A 17978-nucleotide genomic window follows, 5' to 3' on the forward strand; every position below is an offset into this window, starting at 1 on the left:
GACTTTTTTAAAAGATTTTTTTGGATACGGATCATTTTTAAAGACTTTATTGAATTTGTTACAATACTGCTTCTGTTTTTATGTTTTGGTTGTTTAGCTTTTAGGCATGGGGGATCTTAGCTCCCTGGAAAGCGAAATCTTAACCACTCACTGGACTGCCAGGGAAGTCCCTCCTTTAGCTCTTGTATGGACACTCTTTCTACCCCCTTCTGATGTCTATGTCAGAAGCTTTCTCTATCTCCTTTATACTTTAATAAAACTTTATTACACAAAAGCTCTGAGCGATCAAGCCTCGTCTCTGGCCCCAGATTGAATTCTTCTCCTCCGGAGGCCAAGAATCCCAGCCTCTTTGCGTGATTCAGCAATAACCTTTCATCTTGGGAACTCGTCCGGGATTCTTTAGGACAAGGGAGCTAACAATTCCAGCCTCACTCCTTTGAACTGTATCCTGAAAAACTGGGATAGATTTGATCCCCAGGGCTTAAAGAAGACACACTTGGTCTTCCTATGGGATACTGCATGGCCACGGACGGTATCCATTGGAGGATGGCGAACGGTGGCCGGATGGAGGGTCTCTTGAGTATAATACTGTTTTACAATTAGACCGGTTCTGTAGAAAACAAGGGAAATGGGTAGAAGTAACTTATGTGTTGCCCTTTTTCTCTCTGCAAAATATGTCAGACTTATGCCCTAATGGAGAAAGAAATGGTAACCCACTCCAGTACTCTTGCCTGGAAAATTCCATGGACTGAGAGGCTCCTGAGAGCCTGGTAGGCTACAGTCCATGGGGTCGCAAAGAATCGGACACGATTGAGTGACTTCACTCATGAATATTTTACTTAGTTTCTTATTTTACCCAAAGCATCTAAGTTTGTTGGTTTTTGTCTTTATTTTTCACTTGTCTTTGCCTTTCCTATATTGGAGATTAAAAAAAAAAATGTTGCGAAGTTTTACATTTTGATATCATGTTTAAAAAGGGCCTTTCTATCTTAATATTATAAAACTATTCATCTGTATATTTTTCTAGTACTCATTTGATTCTATTTTGAATTTATTCTCTTTAAATAGAAAGAGCACGCGCTAGATTTTTCTCTCCTCCCATACAGCCAGCCAACATCTTTTGTTAACTAGTCTCACATACTTACCCAGACTAGATTACATGCACTTGGTCTATTTCATATGAAACTTGTTTCTGTGGCTGCATGTTTATTGTTTGATTGTTTCATATTTGTGTTCTCAGGCCATTGTTTAACTGTTAACAGCATTAATTGTTTAATGCTAATGCTGGCCCATTTTGTTGGCCATAATCTATGATTGATTATGGTTCTCTCTTTCAAATTGGTTTTGCATGGATAAGGTGCTAAATGCTCGGATATCAGTGCCTCAGAGAACTGGGAGTGAGATGGGAACAGTGGAAGCAAGACGGGACTGCTTCACAGACAGGTTTTAGGAACTACGGAGGAAAAAAGTGAATAAGACAAGAGCTCATGGATGCTGATTTTAAAAACAATCAGTGCAGTGCCTGTGATTTTTGTTTTAAATATAGGTGGGGGCAGGAAGGATAATGTGTATATTTGATCTTTGTTTAAATCTAAAGCCATTAAACATTCCCATCACAGGGAAGAAAATAATGTGGTTTGCTTCTTTGCCAACTGGAACGTAATGTTGGTCTCTGAAATAAGTGCCTTGGGACCTCGATTCCCTGTTGGTCAAGAAAATTCCCAGCCCATGTGTTGCAGCGGAAATTCATTGTTTCCTGAGTTATTTCCTTTCGCGCTTAGTGTGGGGGAAATGACCAAATGTATAGATTGAGATTTTTTTTATTTTTTTTGAAAACTGATGTCTATAACATTAGTTGATTCTGATGGTTTTCATAACTGTTTTAGGTATTGCTGCTGAAGGATTCTCAGATGCTTCAGGGAAATCGACTTCACATAAACTGAGAATTTAGGTGAGTCTGTTAAAAAAAATATTCTATTCTCAATGGGTCACCTTCCTGCACTGATAAAATTTTACAGAGCATTAAAACATTGTCGCTTCATACTGTCTTGTTTGATTTTTTTTTACCACGGTTCTGTGAGATAGGAGTGTAGCTGCCTGGTCTTATTACCTCCACTGCTATGTGATTTTTTTTTCCCGCCTGCTAGTTTGATGGGGGCATGGTGCGGCTTAGAGAAAGGGGTTAGTGGCTGGTTTTTTACCTTATTGTGTGGATTGTCATTCTCTCACTAAAAATTTACCTTATAATTTTGGAGATAGGGAGGGAAGTACTAGATGAGAAGTTAATGTAGAACTCTGAGCAACCTTTTTTGTTTCTTAACTGGAGGATGCTTTACAGTATTGTGTTGGTTTCTGCCATACATCAGCATGAATCAGCCAGAGGTATACATGTGTCCCCTCCCTCCCTCCCGAACTCCCCTTCCATCTCCCTCCCCAACCCACCCCTCAAGGTTATCACAAAGCACTGGGTTGAGCTTCCTGTGTCACACAGCACATTTCCGCCTGCTCTCTCTTTTACATACAGGAATGTATGTTTCCATGCTAGTCTCTCAATTAGTCCCACACTCTCCTTCCCTTACCGTGTCCACAGTTCTGTTCTCTAGGTCTGTGTCTCCATGGGTACAGAGATTGTGGTACATTATACAGTGGTACTTCCCTGGTGGCTCAGACGGTAAAGTGTTTACCTGCAATGCGGGAGACCTGGATTCAGTCCCTGGGTCGGGAAGATCCCCTGGAGAAGGAAATGGCAACCCACTCCAGTATGCTTGCCTGGAAAATTCCATGGATGGAGGAGCCCAGTGGGCTATAGTCCACGGGGTCGCAAAGAGTCGGACATGACTGAGCGACTTCACTCAGTCACATACAATGGAATATTACTCAGCTATAAAAAAGAATGTATTTGTGTCAGTCCTAACAAGGTGGATAAACCTAGGGCCTATTATACAGAGTGAAGCAAGTCAGAAAGAAAAAGTCAAATATTGTATATTAACTCATGCATATGATATCTAAGGAGAAAGGCAATGGCACCCCACTCCAGTACTCTTGCCTGGAAAATCCCATGGACGGAGGAGCCTGGTAGGCTATGGACACCGAGCTCGTGTCCGACTGAGCGACTTCACATTCACTTTTCACTTTCATGCACTGGAGAAGGAAATGGCAACCCACTCCAATATTCTTGCCTGGAGAATCCCAGGGACAGAGGAGCCTGGTGGGCTGCCATCTGTGGGGTCACACAGAGTCAGACACAACTGCCGTGACTTAGCAGCAGCAGCATGATATCTAAAAAGATACCCTTTTCTTTAGTAATGATGGACCTAGTTTCAGTAATCATTGTTTAGTGGTTCCTGGAACCCTCCAGCGATGGGACACAGTTGCTACAGTGTGAGATGAAGTATACATTGGTTGCAGATTATTGGTTTTCCTCATTTAGTTGTACTTGTTATGCCTGCTGCTGCTAAGTTGCTTCAGTTGTGTCCAACTCTGTGCGACCCCATAAATGGCAGCCCACCAGGCTCCTCCATCCCTGGGATGCTTCAGGCAAGAACACTGGAGTGGGTTGCCATTTCCTTCTCCAATGCATGAAAGTGAAAAGTGAAAATGAAGTCGTTCAGTCGTGTCTGACTCTTCGCAATCCCATGGACTGTAGCCTACCAGGCCTCTCCATCCATGGGGTTTTCCAGGCAAGAGTACTGGAGTGGGGTGCTATCGCCTTCTCTCTGCTCCCAAGTAGTGTGTATGAAGTGCCCTGGGCAGGGACAAAAGGCCGTCTTCTTCAAGTCTTGGCTGTGACTCAGTTAAAGTTTGACAGGTTAAAAAGGATTGGTTTCTGCTCCAAAACCATATCTTGGCATAACAGATATATTAGTTCTTGACCAGCTGTGCAACTCTAGACGGGTTAATCTCTGCTAGTCTCCAAATCCTTTTCTGTAAAATGTAGAGGCTGGCGCAGCCTCATAAGTCCCACACTTTTAGATTTTGTGGAAGAGGAAAACAAAAAATGAAGATCTATTTTTACTAGATTTTTCAGGCTATACTTAAAGGAGGTTGGTAATTGTTTAAGCTGGATAGGGCATGAGTGTTCTCTATTTATATGCTAATCTCTTTATTTTGTATTTATAATTTTTCATAAATATTTTTCAAAAATAACTAGCATCTGCTAATATCATTTCATGAAAGAAGAAATATTTTACTACTGAAAAAGTAGGTGTGTCGTGAGTTTGCCTTTTGATTGTGTTTAATGTTGTGAAAAAGTGCTTTATTTCCTTCCTCCTTCTTGTTTCTCTGGTGACCACTGACCATTAAACATCAGCTAGCGCCAGCCTGGGGACTGATTTCTGGGAAATATTGGGGTGCATGATTGATAAGAGCTCTTCTACCTCTAAAACTGCATCATTCCTTTAAAGTGGAAAAGAAATATACTCTAGTTATATACATTGGCTATTTTCAGAAAGTACTGTGAGAGCTGGCATGGTTGACTTCTCTGACAAGAAGTCAGAGGTGAAAAGACAAGGGATTGTTCTGCTGGGGAACCTAAGTGAAAATGGCTTGTCCATGTGAACATTAAATTTATCTGTGAGCCACCTTGCAGTCAGTGGAAAAATGAAGATGTGGCAGTGTGTTGAGCTGTCTGATAAAAGTGTGCAGAATCCTCGCTTCACACCACTGTGGGCAGCCTCTGGACACGTGATGTTTGACGGATATGTCTGCCTGCACTGTAGGGATCCTGAGAGCTAGGCATGAGAAGGGCTGAATATCTAACTGTGGACACAATTGCAAATGCCAGGTGCGAGGAAGGCAAGGCTGGGAACGGGTCAAGGACATGGTCAAGAGTTTGGAGCTGAGGGCAGTGGGACCAGACGTATACAGGACAGGAAAGAGTAAAGGAGCCATCCTGCCCTGAGATCTTCTGGATGTCTTGTGATGGATGTTGTCTTTTGAGGATGTGCAGATGGCACTAGGTGGCCAGTCTCAGTGAAGGGCTGGGCACAGTGGACAGGAAACACACCAGATATACCATTGTTGTTCGGTCGCTTAGTTGTGTCCAACTCTCTGCGACCCTGTGGACTATAGTGTGCCAGGCTTCCCTGTCCTTCACCATCTCCTGGAGCTTGCTCAAAGTCATGTCCATTGAGTCGGTGATGCCTTCCAGCCGTCTCATCCTCTGTCACTCCCTTCCCCTTCTGTCTTCAGTCTTTCCCAGCATCAGATATATGGCTTTCCCATCAATTTCAGATCCAAAAACAGTGTGCCAGGTGTGTTCTTATGCCGTGGGTCTGCAGAGAATGGGAGAGTATGGTTCTTGCTTACTCCTCCTTGGAGTTGTGGGGATGTATTGGAGGGGTGGGATGGGTGGAAGACACAGGCAATAATGGACTGAAGTATGAGGACAGTGAGACAGAGGGAGGGAGGAGCAGTCGTTAACACATGGTTCAGGATGCTGCTGCCTAACCCTGATTGCTTCAGGAATGCTGTGCTGTTAACTGTGGCCTTTGTTGATCGCAACATGGTGATTCAGTCCTTTTAAACTCTTCCCCCCAGTGATGTCCGGCTTTCTTGTGTTTTAATATTCCTGGTTTCTGGGAAACTTAAATGAAATCTGACAGACTTATCTGGCTGTTTCCCCTTCTGTCAGCCTGACACTTGGCCCACTGCCTGATTTGTATGCTTCAGTTGGGTTGCTTCCACCCCAGGGATATTTATTTTACTGCCCCCCCCGCCCCCCTTTTTTTAAAGGGAAAAGCTGTATCAAACAATGATGACAATAACAGAAACACTTCTCTTAAACGTATAGGAATAAGAGAGATGATCTGAAATGTTGACGTTTCTGCAAGTGTCTGAAGTCATGAATAAATGCTAGAGGTACTTTTATTTTGACATAAATGAGAGGAAGTAGAATTGTAGGGATCTGGGCCAGTCCTACTCTGAATAAAATTTAAAGAATGAGCAATGTTATCAATCAGTCATGTTGTAAGCCTCTCAGAAGGCAAGGCCATGCTGGGTGAGATGTTGTAGCGATAAGCTATTAAATGTGAGACAGCTATGCTTCACAAGACTAAACGGGATGCTTTAAAGCATTGCAAGCAAGTGAGAGAGATGAGAGAGATTGATGGAGAGTAGATGGAGGGGAACATGTGATAAATGATTTGTTTACTGTTTAACTTAATGACTCATGGTATATTCCAGATTTGAGAATAGATGCAATAATCTGAACTTATCTCCATGTTCCCTGCAGGCTAGTAAGAGAAAATATTTTAAAACTGATTTTAAATGAAAAACATTGTTTTTGGCTCTTGGGGAATTTTTAGTTCCCAGTGCTGTTTAGGAGAGGATTGAATCTGTAAAATTCAAGGCAGGATCTACATAGCTATTTGTTACTCTGTATCAGTCACTTAAACGGCTATGTCAGAAAAGATAAGTTGTCCTGTGCTTGCTTTTCTTCATTAAAAATGTAATCTGTTATGCACTTCTGTCTTCCTGCCATCTCCATTAGCTGATTTCCTGAAGTGACTCTGTCGACTGTAGGCATTGCCCCTTGCCACCTGCTGTGGGCTCCTGGAGTGGCTGGGAGTCCTAATTAGTATTATCTCCTTGATCAGGATTTCCAGACTTGTGATGGGGTCCTTCCTCTGCTGTCTGTATTTGCTAAATGTTGCAGAACAACAACAATAACCATTTCCAGATCGTTTTTCATAATTAAACTTAATCCATGGGTGTTATGGAATATGCTGTGTCTTAAGCTTTCTGGCTAATTATGCTCATCAGTTAATTTCCTTCAAAGTTCAAAAGGCTTCCCAGAGAACTCAAGATGTGAGCCTTTGCTGTCTAAGAATTGATTGTATTTCATGGACTCCAAGGCTCTGAATACTTGTGCCTATTGAACATGTATCTTGAAAATGACGCCCTTGTTTTTTTAGCTGTGAAACCCCGTATTCTGACAATCTAAAATGACCATCAAAGCCTTTCTCTTCTGTTTACAACAAACCAGAATTGGACAGCTTTCCAGAACTGTAAAATGCCTACTGCACTTGTAGAGTTTAAACATGACTTCGTTAAGATTAAAATAAAGTAAACACAGCGTAAAGCCAGCTGCAGTCTTCTCAACACACCAAGGTCAGGCCTGGTAGAAGCTGAGAAGAATCCTCCTGCTGTGGTCTAAACAATGGTCTTATAGAGGATCTTTTATTTAAAAAAAAAAAAAAATTAAGTCAAAGTAATGTATGCAAATGGCTAAAAACAGAAAATGCTACAGAAAAGCTTCTCATGGAAAGGAACAAGTATCTCACCCTCTCTCTTCCTTCACTTACCAGCTTTACTTCTTAGAAGTAACCACTCTCGGCCGTCCCCGCCACCCCCACGGATCATTTTTCCTGCTTGTTCGGTGATTTCCACATATATAAATATTATGCTTGCAGCACCATTTCTCCCTTATCAGTTTTAAAAAGCAGTTTTTTTGTATCTTGTGATGGCTGGTTTGCTCTTTCTGACCTCCCCACCTCTCTTCCTTCTATGGCTGATTCATGCTTTGAATCCTCCCTCTATATGGCACCCCACGCCAGTACTCTTGCCTGGAAAATCTCATGGACGGAGGAGCCTGGAAAGCTGCAATCCATGGGATCGCTGAGGGTCAGGCATGACTGAGCAACTTCACTTTCACGCATTGGAGAAGGAAATGGCAACCCACTCCAGTGTTCTTGCCTGAATCCCAGGGACTGGGGAGCTCTGGTGGGCTGCCATCTATAGGGTCGCACAGAGTCGGACACGACTGAAGTGACTTAGCCTTAGCCTCTATGCCCGTGGATGACACGTGCAGCCTCTTCCAGTCTTAGAGGCACAATTTCTGTGTCCTAGAGTCACTGTTTCTTGTCTACTGTTTCTTGTTGAGTGGAGTGTCTCCTCCACTCAACCATTCCATTTTGGGCAGCTGTACCTTTGAATTGTATATTCTTGGAGTTGGTAATAATTCTATTCTTTCATCCCTGCAAAGGTTTCCATGAGTTACCTATAACTTGACTCCGAATGTTAGAACCAAGAAGCAACAGTTTACTGTGTCATAATTAGGTAGCTGCTGTTCCCATGGCAGTCAGATTATGTAGTGGCTATATCTCCTCCTCTCTCAGCCTGATGTCTTCACGCCTAGGCCCTGTGATGCAGCACATGTGAGTGGATCCTCCCTTGCACACAGCCCCAGCAGTCTTGAGTCTTCTTCTAGACTCTGCCTTCTCATCCCTACTGGGAACCCACTTTATTTTTGGAGGTCTCACTGGCACAGGCTTCAGCAAGAACTGATTTCTGCGTGTGCTACCTGCCTGTGAGCTAGTGCTGATGGCCAGGAGAAGTTTGTTGTTGTTGTTGTTGTTGTTGTTTTCTGCTGTTGGAAAGTAGCTTCAGATTCTGGTGTCTGTAAAGGGGCAGTAGCCTGGTCTTTGACGTTGTTGTTGGTTAAACACTAAGTCATGTCCGAATCTTTTGCGAGCCCGTGGATTATAGCTTGCCAGGCTTCTCTGTCCGTGAGATTTTCCAGGCAAGAATACTGGAGTGGGTTGCCATTTCGTCTCCAGGGGATCTTCCTGAACCAGAGATTGAGCCCACATCTCCTGTCTAGGCAGGCAGATTCTTCACCACTGAGTCACCAGTGAAGCCCAATTGATCTTTGATCTTAACCACCATCTAATGAGGACCTGATGTGTTAGGTACCTCGGTACTAGAGGCCTGGTATCTATGGAAATCTTCACACCAGCCCCATGAAACAGATGTTACCCTTGACATTTTGTATACCATGAAGTTGAGAATCTCAATGAGAGCTATCCAAGGTCTCCACTGGGAAGTGCTTCTTAGATTCTGGCCCAGGCTGGGGGCATGGTGCCAGCTGTAATTTTATAGATTAGAAAAGACTTCTGTCTCTTGCATGCTTTCTTCAACAAACCTCTATCTTCCCCCCAAAAATTCCTGCTGCTCTAGGAGAATCAGCTCTGTTTTAGTTCCCATCTTCAACCTTGTGGCTGCACTGTGTGATCAGGGACTCTTTATACAGAATGACTGGAAATTGGAAAGTACTTACCTGCTTAATGTCCCTTTTGTGAATTCAAAGCGATAAAGAGGGCGTTATACTCTTTGTCGTGCTGGCAAAGTGGAAAGGAGCTTTATCAATGGTGGTTATTGATCTAAGAGTTTTCTTAGACCTTCAAGTATCTGTGTGTGAGTTAGGTGCATTTGATTATCTTTTTTGAAAGTATTTATTCATTACTTATTTGGCTGTGCTGTGTCTTAGTGGCGGTATATGGTATCTTTAATTGCATATGGGATCCAGTTTCCCTGACTAGAGTTTGAACTTGTGCCCCCTGCATTGAGAGCATGGAGCCTTAGCCGCTGGACCACCAGGTGAATTCTCCGATTATTTTAATATAAGGTGTGTTTTGTTAGTTATTTTAGAAAGATTGGAGAGACAATCGGGTTGTACTTTGAACACACTTTACTTTCACTCATGAATGCACTGGTTGGAGTAAATCGTTTGGCTTAACTGTATTTAGTGAGTTCCTGTTATGACAGTGACCAGATGGATGGCTGTTGGGTCCACACAGTGTTGGCCTTCTCCCTTCTCTGGGATGCTTGCCTTCTTACTAAATAGACCCCAGGTGGAGCTTTAATAGTGGAACCAGCAGTCTTTCCACTGCCTACCATGGAGCTGGTCATCTGCTTTCTGTGTCATAGCCCATTGAGGTATCAGTGGCCGCGGATGGAGTTCCTCTCTGTCTCCTCTGCTAGGTCAAGGTGGTGGCATTAACATGGGCTCCTCAGTGCAAATAGTGCTTATTCTCCAAACATCTTGACCTATTTTGTGCATGTTCCCGAAATAAGCATGAAAGAGATGTCTTTAGAACAATGCCTGGGCATGGCAACCCTCTTCAGTGTTCTTGCCTGGAAAATCCCATGGACAGAAGAGCCTGGTGGGCTACAATCCTTAGGGTCACAAAGAGTTGGATACGACTGAATGACTTAGCATGCATGCATGCTTGTTTGTTTATAGAGGAACTGAGTTTAGTGACATTGAGACTGAATGAATAGAGAGGGGTCAATATTTCCCTTGTTGAAGTGGTGATCAGAGGTGAATTCTCACATTTCAGTTAGATAATGATTATTCCAAGATGGCATCACTGACCTGATGGACGTGAGTTTGAGTGAACTCCGGGAGATGGTGATGGACAGGGAGGCCTGATGGGCTGCGATTCATGGGGTCGCAAAGAGTCAGATACGACTGAGCGACTTAACTGAACTGAGTCCAAGATGACCTTACCATCATCTTGCAAAGATAAATTCTGACTTGGCAATTTGTTATTCATCTATCAATTGATGGGTTGTCAGGGTAGGAAAGTGTGCTAAATGAACAGAGCTGTAATACACAGGAGATAATTTTGGTTCCATTTTACAAAAATCATTGATCTTCAGTTTTACATTCAAGTGATACTTGAGCAAAAGTGATTTGGGGGAAAAGTCTCAGGATAATTTAAATCTTGGTTAATGTTTTATCGCATGCCTAGAAACATAGCTTCTAGAAGACTGGGATAGAACCCAACCCTTGAGCAAGAGAGGGAAATAAGTGACATTTAAGAAGTCTCTTTTATTAGTCTTTTATGACCTGATTCTAAACATTCCCCAAGTACGTTTTATAGTTGTCCATTTATTTACCTCTAAGGAGTGAAGAATGACTTGATTTCCGCTACAGGAGAGCATTTGGCTTAGGCATCTGGGTCACACAGGATTCTTGGTTCCTTTTTCTGTCCCACTGGAGAGTTTAACACAGGCCTGGGGGATAAGCTGTGAGGAGCAAGGCCCTTGTCCTCTCTGGTGGCCACTGTTCAAGAAACTCGAATTCAGAGGAGGCACAGTCAATGCTCTGAGCTAGGAAAGACAGAAATAAGAATTGGCCCTGGAGCACGCAATGACATCGTTGTGTTTGGTCTGCAAATTTCCAGGAAGAAAGAAGTTCCAGGAAGAGTGCAGGGGCATCAGTGACAAATGTTCGGGAAGAGAGTCAGTTCAGAGAAAGATGTGGCTATTTCTTATAGGCTAGAACAGCCTTCCAAGAGAAAGGAGAATTTATTTCTGCCTTAACTGGTGTAAGTTTTGCTGTGCATAGTGGAAAAGACTATAAATCCTGATAGGTTAAACAAGATAGAAGTTTATTTTCTCTTACCCAGGATGATGATTTGAGGTGGGCCGGGCAGCTCACAGAGCTTGGGTTCCTTCCAGGATTACTTGAAGGTGAACGTCTGTATCCAGGACTTAGGCAAAAATCCTTTCTAGACAAATTTGCCCCAGAATATCCCTTAGGCAGATGCCACCTTAGATGCCAGAATTCTAGCGCCCACTCAGTCCAACACAAGTCTCCCAGCACTGAAAGAACGTGCAGCTAAGCTGTTGGCTCCTGTGTATAAGGGCTGTGTCATAAACAATATGATTACTTTCAGCATCCCAATAGGACCCCAAGAGGCATTTAGAAACTGGGCAAACCTGGGGAGCTATAAGTTCTTACGTCCCTCTGCTGGTCATTCTGGGGCTTATGTGCTCTGTGAGGACTGGGAATGAAATTGCCTGCCAGACTGATTTATTCATACCTCTATATTATGGAGACTTTCAGACATACCCAAAAGTTAAGAGAATTGTATGTGAGCTACATGCCCATCACTCAGGTTCAATGATGATTAATTCTTAGCTGGTCTTACATCACGTATACCTTCCTGTCTCCCACCAGTTACTTGGAGGCACTGCTATGCTATTTAATTTTTTCCTCTGTCAGTAGGTTTCATTATATGTCCCTAATCGATAAGACTTAAAAACATATCTATGAAACCTTATCACACCAAGAACATAGAAATTACCAATGCTTCCTTAATATCATTAAATATCAAATTAGTGTTCAAATTTCTTCTACTGCCTGTTTGTTTTTTTTTTAATTTCTTTGAATCAGGATCCAAATAAGGTTTATTCATGGCAATCGGGGGCTTCCCTAATGGTCCAGTAGCTAAAACTCCTCACTACCAATGCAAGGGGTCCAGGTTCGATCCCTTGGTCAAGGAACTAGACCCCACATGCCACAACTAAGACCCAGTGCAGCCAAATAAGTAAATAAATAAGTATTTTTTTGAAAATACATTATAGTTGATTGACATCTTTCTAATCCCCTTTTGATCTACAGGTTACCCTTCTATCTTTTCCCACCCTTGTGATTTATTGGAGAAAGTGGCTGTTTATCCTTGACAGCAGAGATTCTCCACCTGGGATGATCTCTCTCTTCATTTGGCCTAGAGACAATTCTTATTGTCACTGCTCAGAGGTGCTACTGACATCTAGTGGGTAGAGGCCAAGGGTCCCGCTAAATAACCCACAGTACACAGACAGCCCCTCACAACAAAGGATTATGTGGCCCAAAATGTCAGTAGTGCTGAGGTTGAGAAACTGTGCTGTAGAAATTTTCACAGTCTGGATTTTCATCATTGATTCCCCATAGTGCCATTTATCATGTTCCTCTGTTCCTTGTGTTTGCTGTAATTTATTCACTGAATCTCGAGTTTTGGTCAGCTTCATATATAGACTTTTGTTTTATTTGGCAAGACTATATCATAGGCAGGCTGTATATTTTCATTAAGAAAGACAGTAAACAGTGGTCTTATTTTGTGATACTGTTGATCATTGATGACTATTACCTATGTCCCGATTCATTAGTGATTACAAAATAGTGATATGCCAATTCTGTCATTCCTTCCTTATTTATAAATGAGAATACTTACATAAGAAGAAATTTAGGGAGTTTCCTGGTGGTCCACTGGTTGGAACTCAGTGCTTTCACTGCTGGGGCCCCAGGTTCAATTCCTAATCAGGGAACTAAGATCCTGCAAGCAGTGTGGTGTGGCCAAAAAAAATAGAAAGGAAGGAAGAAAGACATTTAATCACAACTGTCTGTTTACCCTGAGATTCACCTAGAAATGTCAGGATAAATCCTTGATACTTTGTTGAAAAAGCAATGAGTTCTCTTTTGTAGGGTTATCTACAAGTTAACAGTGAGGTTGTTTTGTTTTGTTTTTTTTTTTTTTTTGGCTTTTTTTTTTTTCTTTTTTTCAGTGTAAATGTTACTGATGTCTTTCAATTTAATATTCTTATTGATACTCAAATTGTCCCATATTTGACCAGTGGAAACTAATGACCAAGTCATTTTGGCATAATTTGTGTTTTTGTCCTTTCTTGTATGACAAAATGTGATTAGTTTTTCTTATCCATTTTACACCCCAAACTTGGATCCACTGCTTCTCTAAAAAACCCTAGTTCTTTTGAGTATTAAGAAGGTTCAATGTAGAAACTAGGAATATTTATTACTACTGGATTTACTGTTATTCCTGGATCCTCTCAGTGAACTGAACTAGGGAGTAGGTACTGATGAATGTGTGTGTGTGTGTGTATGTGTACATACACAGAGATAAACTCATTATTAATTAATATTAATACTTCTGAGTGCAATTCAGATATACAGGCTTTTTACCTAGCTTTATCAACTTTGTATTTTTTCATTCACCCAGATTTCTGTTTCAATAATGTTGTTATATTTTTTCATCTGCTTTATATCATGCTATGTGCACCATAGAGTATTTTAAAGACATTTGGAATAATTCTTCTCTGTCATTATACCACCAACTGGATATATAGTTAGGTTCGTTGCTTTCTTCCTTTCTTTTTTTTTTTTTGCTTTTAGGAAATTCTTTTTTTCAGTTTCAGTTTAAATAATTTTGCACAACATGGTCGAGGTTTCCATGTCTCATCGATAACATAAGGTGTATATGTTCAGAGGTGTTTGCTTATGCAAACACCCTTTTCCATCCTGGGTTTCCCAGACGTGATAGTGATAAAGAACCCTTCAGCCAATGCAGGAGACATAAGAGACAAGGGTTCAGTCCTGGGCTGGGAAGATCCCCTGGAGAAGGGCATGGCAACCCACTTCTGTATTCTTGCCTGGAGAATCGTTGGGCAGAGAAGTCTGGCGGACTACAGTCCGTAGGGTTGCACAGAGTTGTACACGACTGAGGAACTGAGCACAGGTGCATTTCCATCCTGTTTCCCTCCCTCCCCTTATGTAGCAATTGAAAAAGATAGGACTTCTTGCACCTTTGAAAAAAATATCTCAGCAAATGGTTGTATGTTTTCATACTAATATTTAAGTCTCACCCATTTCTTAGGCAAATAGCAGTATGCTGTGCACACTCCCCTCCACCTTTCTTTTTTTCATTTACTCTCTCCTGGCTCCTGTTCTGTTGTGGTCATGGTGGTGTAATGTAGTGGTCATAGTGATGGAGTTCACCCCTTGGCACAGCTGTTCCATCCTCCATTGTGTGAACTGCCTTGACCTTGTTCGCGCTGCCCAGTTGGTGTACATTAGGATATTTTTCATCTTTTACTACTGTAAATAGTGCTATGGAGAATACCTTTGGGCACTTTAAAAATGACTTTTCTCTTTTAACCTCATGGAATATAAATCTGCATGATCTCACTTTTTATGGAGAAAGAGAAGGATATCTAAAAGCTACTGGCGTGTGGGGGGAATTCCCTAGTGGTACAGGGAAATCCTAACAGGACTTGGTGCTTTCTCTGCCCTGTCCCAGGTTTAGTCCCTGGTCGAGGAACTGTTAATAAGATCCTGTAGCCAAGTGACTAAATAAATAAATAAAATAAGAGCAATAATAAATTTTAGAAAAAAAAACTTAAAAGCTGTTGGAATTAAGTGGCGCTTTGGAGAAGGCAAGGAAGGAAAAGGAGTTAAGTTGGGGACAAATGGAGAAGAGCATTTCAGTGAAGTAGATGTTATGGCTTCAAATAAAAGAAAATAAGGCTTAGGAAGGTTGGTTAGATCCAAGTTTCCATGACCTGCACTGCCAGGCCAAGAGCTATGGATGCTACACCCCAAGCTAGGAGTTGGCAGTCATTTACCGTAAAGGACTAGGCTGTAAATATTTAAGTTACCATCTCTCTTGTAACTATTCAACTCTGCTGCTAGAATGCAAAATCAGCCATAGACAATTCATAAATAAATGAGTGTTTAATAAAACTAGATTTATGGACACTGAAATTTGTTTCACAGTTTTCACATGTCATGAAGTGTAATTCTTCTTTTAATTTTTTTCAACCATTCAAAAATGTAAAAACCATTCTTTGTGGGCTGTAGTTTGCAAACCTTTACTCTCGGTGTTGGGGAGCCAGAGGAAGTTCTCCAACACATCAGGACCTATTGGAAAGGATTGTTGATAATGGACTTAAAGAGGGCTTCGTCAGATGGAAGAAACCCAAGTCTGAGAGGCTATTGATGGTCAAGTGTGGATGTAGTTGGTAAGTGGCTACAAGAGTAGAAGTGGATTTCTTCTTTATAACCTGAGATTGGAGAATTACTGGGATGAGTGGATGCATTATGTTATTTGGAAAGCATTACATTATTTGATATGAAATCATATTTACTTTTTAAAGCTGTGCTCTTTAATTTGCCACAGGTTATACAACAAGAGAGCCAAACCCACCATCCCATATTATGTGGACTTGGGCAAAATTGCCTCATTCTTTGCCTCTTCCTCCTCCAGCCACCCTCATCCCCCACCAAAAAACTGAGCCCAGTTCATTGTTGAACCTTTTATATCAGCTGTCCTGTATATCTTGTTTCCTATGACATTTGTAGGCTAACCATTGAAAACACAGTATTTTGTTTGTAGGAGGAAAATCAAAGAGGATGTAAATGAAAAATGCATTTTCATATAATGGAAATTATTAGAGCAACTTTTAAAATGTCACTGCAGATTAATGCAGACAAGAAGGAGCTGAATATATTAGAAAGTAGGTCAAGTTATCTCATGTTTATGAATGAGGTGAATTACAATGTAGGTTCAGGTTTATAAAATGGTGTGAAACAATGGTGTATAAGCATTACCCTGGCCCAAATGATATTGTACCAAAATATAATGAAAATAGATTGAGTTTGTTTCTTTATCCTTTGTGGTTAAGTATTTTATACCTAATATTTTGCAAATTTAATAAAGTAGTAGAAGTGATGAGCTGCTTCTTATTGCTCACATTTCCTGTATTAGACACAGGATCTCCTCCAGGGAGTTAGAGCTGAAGTAGGTTTAAGTCTGGAGGCAAGTGCTTCTAGGATCCTTGGAAGGTTTGGAGGAGAAAGTTCTAGGCTAAGGCCCCAGCATACACCCCACCCCACCCCACCCCACCTTAAGAATCCTCATCTCCTGCCAGAATCTGGAAAGCTGCCCTGGCTACTGCTGTGGGAAGGTCTTTAATGAGGAACCCAGTAAGTACTGGGTGAGCGGTAGATACTCAAGTGAATGGCTGGCTCCTGCTCTGTGCCTCCTGTGAAAAGAAATGGCTTCTAAAGAGATTCGTGGACTTGAGAACGAACTTGTGATTGCCGGGGAAGGTGCGGGAGAAGGAATAGTTAGGGAGTTTGGGATAGACCTGAACACACTGCTGTATTTAAAATGGATAACCAGCAAGGACCTACAGGATAGCACAGGGAATTCTGCTCAGTGTTAGGTGGCAGCGTGAATGGAAGGGGCGTTTGGGGGAGAATGAATCCGTATGGATGGCTGAGTCCCTTGGCTGTCCACCTGAAACTATCATAACATTGTTCATTGGTTATACCCCAGTACTTTATGTGAGAATTGGACCATAAAAAAGGCTGAGTCACCTGTGAAGCTGTCTCATTGGCAGAGTCTATGGGCCTTTGGGCGCCACAGTGGCAAAAGAGCCTGAGCATCATGTTAGCTTTGTAGCCTCCCTATACAAGTGAGCCAATTGCTGTATTTGCCACAGTTCCAAACTGCAGGAAATGCCTCTTCAGATACATAGGCCACCACCGCTAGGTGTAAAAGGACAGAATATCTGATTTTTCCTTCCTTGGCTACGTGTGGTCTGTTTGGATAGACTTGCATAGTGATCATAGTAACTAGTCTTACTAGTGTTGCACAGGGTTCCTGGTTGTTAGTATTAGTAGTAGTATAAGTAATATTGCTGGTGACTGATAAAACTTAGGCAACATCTGCCATGTCATAAAGATTTTCTTCAGCTTGATATTATCGCTGGTGGCCCAGACGGTAAAGTATCTGCCTGCAGTGCAGGAGACCTGGGTTTGATCTCTGGGTCGGGAAGATCCCCTGGAGAAGGAAATGGCAACCCACTCCAGTACCCTTGCCTGGAAAATTCCATGGACAGAGGAGGTTTGTAGACTACAGTCCAGGGGGTCCCAAAGAGTTGGACATGACTGAGGGGCTTCACTTTACTTCATTAATATTTTGAGTAATATTAGGAAAGGAACACCTATCATTCAACAGGGAGAAGTTCAGTGATGGTGGAATCCAGGCCTGGAGGACAGTATTTCATTTTCCCCGTGAAGGATGGTAAATTAAAGTATTGTCTTGGTCATCCGTTACTTTAGCATTGGTTGTTCTAACCTGAACATAAGATCAGTGAAGCAGGATGATTTTATACCATGGTTTGGTCGGCTAGCTTCCTCACTACCAGATTCTTCTGTGAATGTTTTAAGCTGACACTCCCTTTCTCCTTCTGAATAAGAATAGTCATTTATAAGGGAGTAACTAGACTTGTTACTTCAGAAAGAAGGTCATTATTTGGAAGTTGGGCAGATTTTGGTTCAAGTCTTTATTTCACCATTTGCCTGATTTACAAATTGGGTGTAATTGACCTTTCTGCTGCTATGAAGAATGGAAATAATAGCATCCTCCCCACAACATTTGTTGTAAGACACTGTTCAGCACAGGCCTGGCCCGCAGCCAGCACTCCGTGGTGGGCTGCAGCTATTGGTGTGGTGGCATCACCAGTACCAGCCCGGCCTGAAGGGTCCTCGATCTTCTCATCTCCTGATGTTCTCACCTGTGGCCCTGGGTCCCATGAATGTTGCTTCCTTTTTGTGCTTGTGGGCC

General features: G+C 42.0%; 1 protein-coding gene across 3 annotated transcripts in view; it reads left to right on the top strand.

Annotated features, from left to right (window-relative positions):
- The window catches only part of TLN2 (talin 2), a 498389-nt gene that overhangs the window by 213241 nt on the left and 267170 nt on the right, over positions 1-17978 (top strand). For all 3 annotated transcript variants that reach the window (XM_018054292.1, XM_018054294.1, XM_018054293.1), the window contains exon 3: positions 1887-1951. The gene's annotated coding sequence lies outside the window, so the exon portion shown is untranslated. The remainder of the gene's footprint in view (positions 1-1886; positions 1952-17978) is intronic.

Source organism: Capra hircus, chromosome 10 (assembly GCF_001704415.2).
Source record: "Capra hircus breed San Clemente chromosome 10, ASM170441v1, whole genome shotgun sequence".
NCBI classification, from domain to species: domain Eukaryota; kingdom Metazoa; phylum Chordata; class Mammalia; order Artiodactyla; family Bovidae; genus Capra; species Capra hircus.